This window comes from Pristis pectinata, chromosome 22 (genome assembly GCF_009764475.1).
Source record: "Pristis pectinata isolate sPriPec2 chromosome 22, sPriPec2.1.pri, whole genome shotgun sequence".
Lineage (NCBI taxonomy): Eukaryota > Metazoa > Chordata > Chondrichthyes > Rhinopristiformes > Pristidae > Pristis > Pristis pectinata.
The window spans coordinates 27,950,811-27,964,043 of NC_067426.1; positions in this window are offsets into that span (position 1 = coordinate 27,950,811).

Consider the following 13,233-nt stretch of genomic DNA (forward strand, 5'->3'; position numbering starts at 1 on the left):
GTGATACAATCAATTTATATAATCAGGATCCTTCAAGTAGGAGTGTGATGATAACCATTCAGCACACACAAAAGAATAAAATCAGAGGACATAGTGAAGTGAGGCAGCACTAGTTAACATTGATCTAGTGATTTGCCCATATATTGAATATATTATAACAGATGGAGGAGAAAAAGGTTTTTGTCCCCTTGATGGTCTGGTGTTAATGATTATGAAAACACCTGCAGAAGGGTGCAAGATGGTGCTAGAATACAGGACAGTAGCATTAATATCTCAGCAAGAACCTACTAAAAGAAACACCTTGTCTGGAGATGAATGTAGCCAAGGATTAATACAAGGCATAAAATGAAATACAAACTGCATATTTCTTTTGCTACTGGCCCACACAACTCATATTTTCCTGCTCCTCCTCATCAATAAACTGAACCCGATTCAAGTTACTCCTCTGCTAATCTTAATACAAACATTTCAGATGCAGTGTATTTCAGTATGTCACTACAGGCTGTTTGTTCTATATAAATTTCAGCAGCGTGACCACAGCTAAATGCTGCTGTGGAAGCAAGTCCAAATTTTATGAGTTGGCAGTTTCTTGCTAACCACCATCTACTGTTTTGTACATACCTAGTCAGCCTTTTAAATTAATAGCAGCATTATATATTTAGGGACTTGTACAACATAACTTTTCATGGTGACACAGGGCAGCTTTTCCATCACATATTCCAACTACCATTCTGCCTTGTGCACTCTTAGCTCCAATTAAGTACTCCTTAGGCACAGCAAGTAGCAACTCCTCACCAGATTGTGAGAGCATTTCTGCTGATTGCTAAAATAAATTAAACGCAGCTTTAAAATCTTGAGAATATTTCTCCAAATATAGGATTTTAAACACAGAGCTCATCTGTGATCAACAAGACCCTCTTCCTCCGAGTTAGATGACCCTCTCCAAAGGTTGCGAGTGCAAAACCCTAGTTACCATTACTGAGGGCATTCAAATCACACATTAAAATGCCTCTCAGGAGGACTGAGGAATCGGGGAATACTACCAAAATTTTAACAATATTTATCTTTGCATAACTATTGAGGCAAAATATATTATCCCAATAGCTTCCAGTAACTACATTATCAGCTGACTCTTTAAATTCCTGTGAATCTGCACTCCTGTCAAATTTCTTCAACTCTTCCACAATGGTAGCACAGTGGTGAACATATGGGCTAGTAATCCAGTAAACTTGGACTAACAATCCAAAGATGCAAATTCAAATCCAACCATGGCAGCTGAGAAATTTGGAAAATAACAACTAGTCTTAATAACACTGAGCCCAAAACAATAGGATTATTGTTAAAATCCATCTGGCTTACAGATGTCCACAAGGGAAGGAAATCTGCTGTCCTTACCCAGTCTGGTCCATATGTGACCCCAGATTCAATGTATTTGACTCTTAAATGCCCTGTGAAATGGTCTAACCACCACCTTCACAATTAGAAATGGACATAAATCCTCGCCTTGTCAGCAATACCTGTATCCCAAAGGATGACAAAAAAAACTCAAGCCTATAGCTATTTATTTTACTTAATTCCATTCAGAACCAATGACTGTTGTGAAATTTTTTAAAAGATTGCACCGTTTTAGACACTAAACAGAATTTGAGCTGTCCTATTTAGCTCATTGCCTTAGTAATAGCTGACCAGCCTTTTTTCCCAACTAAATCCATGTTACTCAGTGCTTACAGCCACTGGGAAAGCTCCCCACAGAATTGATATTCTTCGGATTTCTTTTGTTTTTAGGAAATATCTTGCCATAGAGGCATGTGCCTAGAAATTGATCCCACATGCCCTGATTCTAATGGGTAAATCAAGCAATGATTTTGTGCAAGTTTTGAAGCATCCTGTTGAAGTTTTGCTTATCTGAAAATTCAAGCAGGCATTTTCTGTTGTGATTCACTCAAACATGGTGTCATTTCCTCAGTATATTTTGTGCACATGATGGTGTTATTACATTGAAAGGTGCCCAGTAATTATTTCCTAACAGAAATTAAATCCAAATGGTGTCTTTTGTTGTTATCTCTCAACAGAACAAAGAGTACAGCTGGCAGAAAATAATTTAGGCCATTTAGCTCAGTCTGCTCCACCATTCAAGCATGGCTGACTTTTTTTTTCAACCCCATTGTCCCTTCTCCCCGTAACTGTTAACTCCCTTACAAATCAAGAACCTATCAATCTCCGCCTTAAATACACCCAATGACTTGGTCTGCACAGCCCCCTGTGGCAACAAATTCCACATATTCATTACCCTCTGGCTGAAGAAATTCCTCCTCATCTCTGTTTTAAAGGGACATCCCTTTATTCTGAGGCTGTGCCCTCAGATCCTAGACTCTCCTGCTATTGAAAACATCCTCTCCATACCCACTCTATCCTTTCAGTATCTGCTAGGTTTCAATGAGACCCCACCCCCCACACACACCCCTGCCCACCCTTCTGAACTCCATTGAGTACAGGCCCAGAGCCAAATGTTCCTCATACGTTAAGCCTTTCATTCCTGGGATCATTCTTGTGAACCTCCTGCATGAAGTCCTGCATGATTAGAAGAATCGTTGCTGGGACAACATTTTAAATTTTTATAAACCCTCTCTAGTCATTTTAATGGCTTAAAAAAATAATTGACAGCCAGTGCGAGAGAAAATCCAACCAAGTGGTGCGGCGATACACACGGATCACAGATCCGTCAATTTGTGGTACAAATACTTCTGTTGGCAAATGACAGCCCCCTCTATGTACTGGAGGGCAGGGCATGTGGAGGTTATCAAGTCTGGGGAGCCCTTTATGTTAAACCCTCCTTCACTCGTCCCCTCCCCGTTTCCTGTGATTCCCCCATTCCCCATGCTTGCTGTGCAGGGAGTTCTTCATTAGTGTTGACTCGCTTCCCATGACCCGACACAACAGCTCCCTGCTTAGTAAGGAAAATGCAGGTCAGCAACATCATTTGCATTGGTTTTAAAGGGAAGAGATCACGGTAATGCTTTGTTAAAGCAAGGATATCCCAGTTCGGCAATGATGATACTCAATTTGTTATCAGGGCAAAAACCTAGCACACCAAATTAGGTGGAAATCCAGTTTTTAGGCAAGAACTCAAACAATATGATCTCAAGGTTAGAAGTACACAGGAATGTCATTCTACCTGAAGAGTTACTAAAACATTTTCATGTCTATTTTAATCTGAGAATAACTTGATCCAACTCACGAGTTTCTCAAATGGTTAAACAATGCCATGGAAATCTTTAAAGTGCTAGGTTTGCAAAGAAATGCTACCGGAGGCAGAGTGAAACTAAACAAAATAAACTTCTTGAATATAAAAAAAACCTGCACATGCTGAAAATCTGAAATAATCAATGACCAAATAGGTCAGGCAGCATCTGTGGACAGAAAATAGAGTTAAATATTTCAAGCATTTTCTGTTTTTTATTTGAAATATTCTACTTATTAACATTGAACTACTCCTCACAAAATATTCCTCCACAAGTGTGCTTGAAGCTGTGATTAGATGTTGTTTTTCTTAGTTTAAGACGCATCATGCTTAGTCCCTGTATCACACCATGTAAAGCATCAAATCCAGTCCAGATGGGTTCCTGCCACTTAACAAATAAAAATATTAGAGCATTTCACCCAAGGCTCTGTGCTGTCACCTGAGGCTCCTTATGTCCACAAAAACTATTAATTAAATCAGATTTTTACAGTCTTGTTGAAGACATTGTGTCTTAAGCGTAAAAACTTCATTGACCTAACAGTGCAATTCAGGCAGTTACTCTGCTGTGGCAACAAGGACAGAGTCAGTATAAATTTTAGAAGAAGCTAAATGAGTTCAGATATTGAACAGAAAGTAAACTATTGCTGACCCACCCAATATATTTGATGGCTTGATTTCTCAAGCTGCTGGGTACCCATTGTACAAAGTGCAACTCAAATGAATTATCAGAGAATGTAGAGAAGTACAAGGGAAGAGGAAAAGAACAAAATGAGCAATGTGCTTAACAACGTAAAGACAGGGGAACATGGAAAATAAAGAGTGGAAAACCTGAAGGAAAAAACAGAAGGAAAAAAAAGGAGTGGGAAAATGGAATTCAGTAAGGAAGGAAGGAATGTGGATAGACAGGGAAGGAAAGCAAATAAGATGGGGGAAGAAAATATAAAAACTCAGCGCCACAATATGGACCAAATGGACTGGTTTACTGCTTGACTGATTCCAATTCTGATACAATTTTCTGGGAGAAAGGTCATGCCCACTGGTTGTTGTGTAGAATTTTAAAGATTGCAGCAACATTGCATGGCTAGTCTCAATTCTGTAAATATCAAATGGCCAATCAATTCCATTAAAGTCACTTAAAATGTAACTATTGCTCATGTTACCACCCTTTCAACCATGAATCACAGCAAAAGTGAGCTGCATGACAAACTCCATCGTGATACTGCATGTTCAAGTACCTAAAGCCAACTCAGAGACTCATGGAGTGTAAAATTTGGCATGACCAGAGATATAAAACAGGTGATATTTTAATGTTCACTCAATCAAATCCACCACCTGATATTTTGATCCACTTACTTTGACCAAATTGACTATTAGATGCATGTGTGACAAAATAAACCTCTTTCTTTTCACTATTCTGGCAAATGAAGTTTGCCAACAATGTTTTTTTTGCTTATTAAGGTTTCCCACACTGTGCTTATTATAAATTGATACAATTAGCTGGAAATTCAAATCATTTTGAACAATTGATTTTATGAGTAGCATTTTATAATGAATGTTTCATTTCAAGACACTGTGGAAATTCAATCAGGCGTTTTGTTGCTTTGGAGGTTCTGGGCATGAATCCTTCTTGTGGCCGTAACACATTTTCGGGTTGTGAACAAGATGACATCCTTCCCCATGTTGTGCTCTTTCTGGAGTTTTGTGGGGAACATAGACTAAATTGTCTTGGGAGAGACTCATGTTATTCTTCGGCTTTAGTCACACAACAGTGGATCAGGACCACTGTAAGGCGAGTCCCTTATATAACTTTTTCCCTTATTCACAGACCCCACCCCCCTATGCTGCACTGACTCTGTCCCTCCAATCACCCTCAACCTAGCAATCTCACCCCACCCTCACTGGGGGTCCCAATCTCCACACCCTCTCCTCCCTGCCACTTACCCATCCCAGTTCCCAACCATTCCAGACTGTCCCTGACTGCCCCCACCTTTTATCCCAAGCCCCTTGTCCCAGTGAACCCGCCGAAAGCATCTGGCCCAGATGGTGTCCTCAGATCCTGTGCAGATCAGCTGGTGGGGGTATTTGGAGACATTTTTAACCTCTTCCCTGCTTCAATCTGAGGTTCCCACCTGCTTTAAGAAGACCACTACCATCCCAGTATCTAAGACAAACAAGGTAACGTGCCTTAATGACTACCGACTGGTGGCTCTGACATCTACCATCATAAAGTGCTTCCAGTGGCCGGTCATGGCATGCATCAACTCCAGCCTCCCAGAAAACCTCAACCCACTGCAATTTGCCTATCATCAAAACAGGTCTACTGCAAGCGCCATCTCCCTGACCTACACTCATCTCTGAAGCATCCAGACAGTAAAGATACCTATGTTAGACTTGTTTATTGACTACAGCTCTGCCTTCAATACTATAATTCCAAGCAAAATCATCACCAAAATCTTGGATTTTGGGACTCAAAACCTCCCTCTGCAACTGGATTCTTGACTTCAATCAACAGCAATCAGTGAGGATAGGCAGCAACACCTCTGTCACGATTATTCTCAACAGTGGTGCCCCACAAGGCTGTGTACTCAGCCCCCTTCTACTCCCTATACACTCATGACTGCGTGGCCAGATTCTGCTCCAACACCATCGGCAAGTTTGCAGATGATATCAGTGTAGTGAGCTGTATCTCAAATAATGATGAGTCGGAGTACAGGAAAGAGATAGAGAGCTTAGGGTCATGACAACAACATTTCCCTCAATGTCAGCAAAACAGAAGAGCTGGTCATTGACTTCAGTAAGGGGGAGGGTGCGATACACATGCTCTTGTCTAAATCAATGGTGCTGAGGTCAAGAGGGTTGAGAGCTTCAAATCCCAAGGAGTGGGAACATCCTGGTCCAACCACGCAGATGCTCTGGCCAAGAAAGCTCACCAGTGCCTTCTTCCTCAGGAAGCTAAAGTTTGGCATGTCCCTCTTGACACTCAGCAACTTTTATCGATGCACCACAGAAAGCATCCTATCTGGATGTATCACGGCTTGGTATGGTAACTGCTCTGCCCAGGACCACAAGAAACTGCAGAGAGTTATGGACACAGCTCAGCATATCACGGAAATCAGCCTCCCTTCCATGGACTGTCTACACTTCTCACTGCCTTGGTAAAGCAGCCAGCATAATCATAGACCCCATCCACCCCAGACATTCTCACTTCTCCCCTCTCCCATCAGGCAGAAGATACAAAAGCCTGAAAGCACGTACTGCCAGGCTCAAGGACAGCTTCTATCCCACTGTGATAAGACTACTGAATGGTTCCCAAGTACGATAAGATGGACTCTTGACCTCATTATGACCTTGCACCTTATTGTCTGCCTGCACTGCACTTTCTCTTTAGCTGTGACACTTTATTCTGTATTGTTTTACCTTGTACTACCTAAATGCACTGTGTAATGAATTGATCGGTATGAACAAGTTTTTCACTATACCTTGGTACAATTAATAATAATAACCAATTCCAAGCTCCAATTGGCTTTCTCACCCCCACAACGTTCCAGGCCCCAGGCCTATACCCACAGCCCCTCACTCCCTCCTCTAAACCTGGAATCAGTCCCATGCAGAATATCTTCAACTGCTACATCTCTACCTCGGGAAAAAGATTCTGACTGCCGACCCAATCTATGCTTCTCATAATCTTATAAGCTTAGATCAAGTCTCCCCTCAGCCTCTGATGCTCCAGAGAAAACAACCCAAGTTTGTCCATCCTCTCCTTGTAGATCATACCTTCTAATCCATGCAGCATCCTGGTAAACCTCTTCTGCACTCTTTCCAGGGCCTTTACATCCTTCCTGTAATGGGGCAGCCAGAAATGCACATAATACTTTAAATGCCGCCTAACCAAAGTTTTATATTGCTGCAATGTGACTTCCTTGCTCTTATACTCAATACCCCAATTATCTCTTAAACCTTCACTCTATTTTTCATTCGTTACATACAGTGACATCCTAATATAGAGACCAGCTCTCTGTTACCTAACACACATGATCATTATCCACCCCATCCCCACCAAATCAAACCTTCATCCAGCCTTCTCCCTGCCCTAGATTTAAATTTCATCTTACTCTTTCTCTCCCATCTTTCCCTCTTTCTGTGGCAAAAATCTCCATTAGAACCCCTCCCCCTCAACTACTCCTTAGATCTGGTCCCACAAAACCTGCAGCCATTAACATCCTTTTCTGTCCTTTGATGTTTTAAATAGTTCCATTTTCACAGGGATGGTTCTGCTTCTTGCATCTGCACTCTTCGAAAAGAGCCTTCAACTTACTCTTTGACCTAGAAAAGTGTCTCACTATTTCAAGCAATCCTTTTCCTGTTGAAGGTTTTTCGATGCTTTCCAAATGCCAACTGATCTTTCCAAGGACCCTGTATTAATTCTGTGTAAATCATGCTTCTTACAGCATCAGTATCAAGTTGGGCATTTTAATTTCATGTTTCACCCCCTTTGACGAGGAAGTCAATACTAGCCATTCTATGACTGTTTTGTCATCATTAGTTACAAATTCAGAGATCTGTTTAATGGGAAACCCGCCATCATCCACCCCAGTACCAAAGTCAGCCACTGTGGCTGTGACCTCCTTAACTTTCCTACAACTTTTGAAAAAGTTGATCACAATAGACTTAAAAATAATTATTCCATTGTTTGGATCAAAATGATAGTTCTTCCCTGATAAGTCTGACCATCACCAAAACTGCAAAAGCTTCCTTCACATCATTCTCTCCAGGACCTTACTTCATTCTTCTCCTCTTTCTGATTGTGTACTTCCTCTTGGCTAGATGGGTTCATATTTCCTTATGATTAAGATATCACTTAATCAAAAGTAGAGGAATATGGCACTGAAGAAATGATGGCAATTTGGCTCCAAAGTTAATGAAAGGAGAGAAGGAACAGAGCAGTAACTAAAGGAAGATTTTCTGAATAAAAAAAAATGTAGAGCAGTTGCCCAGGTCCTAATAATTAGGACCAACCAAAAATATACATAAAATGGTCTGGATGGGCATAGATTGCAATTCCAAAATTTGTGGATGAAACAAAAGTTGTAGTAAAGAACTGTGACAGTAACATTTTAGGATGCAAGTAAGACGGTGAAATGGCAGACAATATTTAATGTAGTGCACCAATAAACTAACTCTAACCCAAATGCATGAAGAGGCAGTATGTTGAGTGGTATTACTTTGAGTGGGATACAAGACCAGGGAGATCTGGGAATGAGCACATTCATAAATCCTTGAAGATGGCGGTGCAAATTGATCAGTTGATCAAGGAAGTGAATTATCTTTGATTTGTAATTGGAGGCACTAGACTCTTTAACAAAAAAGCCTCGTGCCGAACATGAAGCAGCACAGGAGGACTTTGCTAAAGCATCCTGTGCTGTTCTTGGCAATGCCGCTTCAGGAAATCAAAACCCTGGCCACTAATCGAGTGGAGATGATACTGCAGATAAAACCAGAGACTGGAGACGTTGAAAATATTCTCATTAGACCAGATAAAGCTGAGGGGGAGAATTATTAAAAATCAGAGCAAGTGTGAAATTAGGTCACAGATTTTTACAATATTGCAAAAGAACAAGGAGATGAGAAGACATCGTTTTTAAGATCAGTAAAGTACAATCTGAAAGCGTCGTCAAAATCCATTTCAAGGTCAAACGTGAAAGGGCTATTGGAAATGTAGTTAAAGAGCTGAGTTTGCAGAACTATGAAGAACCCAGCTGTGGGCTTAAATGGAACAGTTCTTTCTAAGAGAAGCCATTGTCACAATGGGCTGAATGCCTTCTGCGCTGTATGATTCCACAACTTGACTTTCCTACCTCAACCTAATATCATCATTGTGTTGCGCCACTGGTTATCTCTAATTTGGTCTTGGATAAAATGCCATTCTCTCCAATTAAACTTTGGAAAAGACAGAGACATCTGTCGGTAAATTTATCTCCGAATCTGTGCAAGCCATGTGCGGGCAGATGTGCAGTTTAAATTGGCATTGTGGTTGGTGCGGACGTCATGGGCTGAAGGAACGGCTCCTGTGTTGCACTGTTCTATATTCAATGTTCTATATTCTAACCACCTCCCAAGGCTACTGCCAGCCTGAATTATATTGCATTTTAGAATTGTGATGTGGGATCATGGAGGATTTGCCTGTGAACTTTCACTTCATCAAAAAGATGGCACTTTTATCAGCAAAGCCTACATTCCACAGTGAGATATAAACCCATAAGCTTTTAGAACAGAGACAAGAATGTTTCCTAGTGAACTAAGCACATTTCTATGGGAGAAATAAAAACAAACTTTGAACTCAGTGTCCCTCACCATCTGGGACATGCCCTCTTCACGTTACTACCATCAGGGAGGAGGTAAAGGAGTCTGAAGATTCACACTCAACAATTCAGAAACAGCTTCTTCCCCTCCACCATCAGATTTCTGAACAGTCCATGAACTCTTAAACACTACCTCATATTCCTTTTTTTTTGCACTATTTATTTATTTATTTTGTAATTTATGGTAATTTTATGTCTTTGCACTGTGCTGTTGCCACAAAACAACAAACTTCATGTCATAAGACAGTGATAATGTCTGATTCTGATTCCATTCTATGTTAATCATCCAGTGCCCAAAGCCTATTTACCTATCCAGCCTCCAAATCATCTGAATCTCTCAGTATCCAAAAAAATTTTTTGCCTCAGCTACAAGTGTGAGGTGTTGCATTTTGGAAGGACAAATCAAGGTCGGACATACACAGTAAATGGCAGGGCACTGAGGAGTGCGGAGGAACAAAGGGATCTGGGAGTTCAGATACATAATTCCTTGAAAGTAGAGTCACAGGTAGACAGGGTTGTAAAAAAGGCTTTAGGAATCCTGGGATTTAAAAATCAAAGTATTGCGTATAGGAGTTGGAATATTTTGGTGAGGTTGTATAAGTCATTGGTGAGACCAAATTTAGAATATTGTGTGCAGTTCTGGTCGCCGAACTACAGGAAGGACGTCAGTAAGATTGAAAGAGTGCAGAGGAGATTTACAAGAATGTTGCCGGGTCTTCAGGATTTGAGTTATAAGGAAAGACTGAGCATGTTAGGACTTTATTCCTTGGAGTGGAGAAGAATGAGGGGAGATATGATAGAGGTTTATAAAATGATGAGAGGCATAGACAGGGTTAATGCAAGTAGGCTCTTTCCACCTAGATTAGGAGAGATAAGTACAAGAGGACATGGCTTTAGGGTGAAAGGGGAAAGGTTTAGGGGGAACATTAGAGGGAACTTCTTCACTCAAAGAGTGGTGGGAGTGTGGAATGGGCTGCCACCTGATGTGGTAAATGCGGGCTTGCTCTTAACTTTAAATTGGATAGATATATGGACGAGAGAGGTCTGGAGGGGTATGGGCTGGGGGCAGGTAAATGGGACTAGCCAAATAATGTTTTGGCACAGACTAGAAGGGCTGAATGGCCTGTTTTCTGTGCTGTAGTTTTTCTATGGTTTTCTATGGTTCTATGGAATAAACACATTAACTATGAATCTATAGCCATCTGAGGCAAAGAGTTCCAAAGATTTGAAACTCTCTGCATAAAAACATTTTTTCCTCATATTAATCCTAAATGGTCAACTGCCTACTCTGAAACTATTGCCTAGAAATTCATTCCTGGATGACAGTGATAAACACATAATATGTTAGTGACTATCTACTGTACAGTCTCTGAAATTCTGCTCCATTGATTTGAATGGAATTTCAGAGGGAGAGTACAATGCGTTGCCGCTACTGTATGGTGTATTTAGCTCTATCAATTATGAATGAATCTCTGGTCATTCACCCACTACTATTAGTCTCTCCAGTTAGACAAAACAGTCTCTTGATATGAACTCTGCAAATCCTTCTCATAATTTTATGTTTCAGTGAGATCATCTCAGTCTTCTAAAGTCTATTGAATGCACATTTAGTAATAGAAGTTTGCTGCTTGAATTAAGGGCTAGATGCTCCTTGTTTTCTGAAATGGGCCCAGGTTAGCAAACAGAGTTGGGTTACATTGTAAATCTTGATGCAACATCAGGAGGCTTGAACCATTTCAGAAATAAAAACAGAAAATGCTGGAAAGACAGAGCAGATCAGGAAGTATCTGCGGAGAGAGAAATAATTAACATTTCAGGTCGAAAGCCCTCCATTAGAACGGGAAAGTGAGAAAGCAATTTCGTCGAAGTGGCAGAGAAGGTGGGGAGGCCAATGGGTGGAACAAAGGGAACGTCAGTAACAGGGTGAAGTGATAGACGGGCACTGAATGAACAATTAATCTCCATTCAATGGCTCAACGCACAATAGGAACTTGTGTGTTGCTCCAGATTCCAGCACCTGCAGTCTCTTGTGTCACCATTCAATGGCTGCCTGACCCGCTGAGTTCCTCCAGCAGTTTGTTTTTGCTCTGGATTCCAGCATCTGCACATACCCAGATGAGAAATGAGGAGCTGTTCCTCAAGCTTACGTTGAACCTCATTGTAAAGTGCAGATGGCCACAGACAGAGGTCAGAGTGGGAGTGGGACGGTGAATTAAAGTGGCAGGCAGTGGGAAGCTCAGTGTTGTCTCTATGCATGGAACACAGGTGCTCTGCAGCCATCACTTAATCTGTGTTTGATTTCTCCAATGTAGAGAAGGCCATATCATGAACACAATGTAGTACACTTACTGGAAGCAGTGCAAGTGAATTGCTGCCTTATCTAGATGGTGGGAAGGGAAGAGGTGAAAGGATAGGCATTGCATGGGGAAGTGCCATACGATGGGGAGTAGTATTGCTATTGGTTTACTATTGTCACATGTAATGAGGTGCAATGAAAAGCTTTGTGTGCCATCCAGACTGATCATGCCATACACAAGTACTTTGAGGTAAGGAAAAACAGAATGCAGAATATAGTGTTCAGTTACAGAGAAAGTGCAGTACACATAGACAAAGAACGTGCAGGATGGGAACAAGAATGGACCAGGAATTTGTATAGGGAGCAATCCCTTTGAAATGCTGAGAGGGGAGGAGAGTGGGTGTTGGGTGGTGGAATCCTGTTGGAACCAGCGGAAACTGTGAAAGAAGATCTCTTGAATGCAGAGGTTGGCATGGTGGAAGGCAAGGACCAGGGAGCTCTGATCTCAGTGACACTAGAGCCTCCAGCAAAAAACAAATTACGGGTGGAATTCAGCAAGTCGAGCAGCATCTATGGGGGTTGAGGAATTGTCGAATGTTTCAGATCGAGACCCTGCACTAGTCCTGATGCAGGATCTCAACCTGAAACATTAACAACTCCTCTCCCTCCACAGATTCTGCTGAGTTCCTCCGGCATTTTGTTTTTAACTCTGATCTTTCTCTGTCCAGGAGGAGAAGGGGCGGGAACAAAGGCGCAGAAAATAGATGAGAAACTGTTCAACTTTGGGCTGCCTTTGGTTGCTGGTGAAATATCACGGATGGCTTGTTGTAGATCGCAGGCAGTGGAAGTTGGTGTTGAGGATGTCTGGGGTGTGGTTGTGTTCCTCCTAAATCATTATCTAAATTCAGCTGTGCAGGTCACTAAACACCCATTTTAAGTGGGAGGAACATGTGCTGCACACACTCTGACCATTAGTATCCATTAAATGCAACAGGGCTTCCACAGTCAACCTCTGCTTTGCCCACTTAAGCAGCCTCATGTTGAAGACACTCACAGCAATCTTCAGAGCAGGAGATGCACAAAGAAAAGACAAGGACCTACTTGTTAATGTAAGCAGAGGAATGTTTGTTCAATGGTGTTAACACAAAAGATGCATTGATCTGTCCACAGCCCATTAATAAGAACTGCAGTTTGTTATAGCAGTGTTGAGATATTTAACATTGGGGTATCAATGGGCAGACAGTCAACCTGTTACCAGCCACTTAAAACAATAAGAACAGTATAAAGAATTATTTCTAACCCTTCAAACTCATTAATAAATATCCAGTTTTATTGAA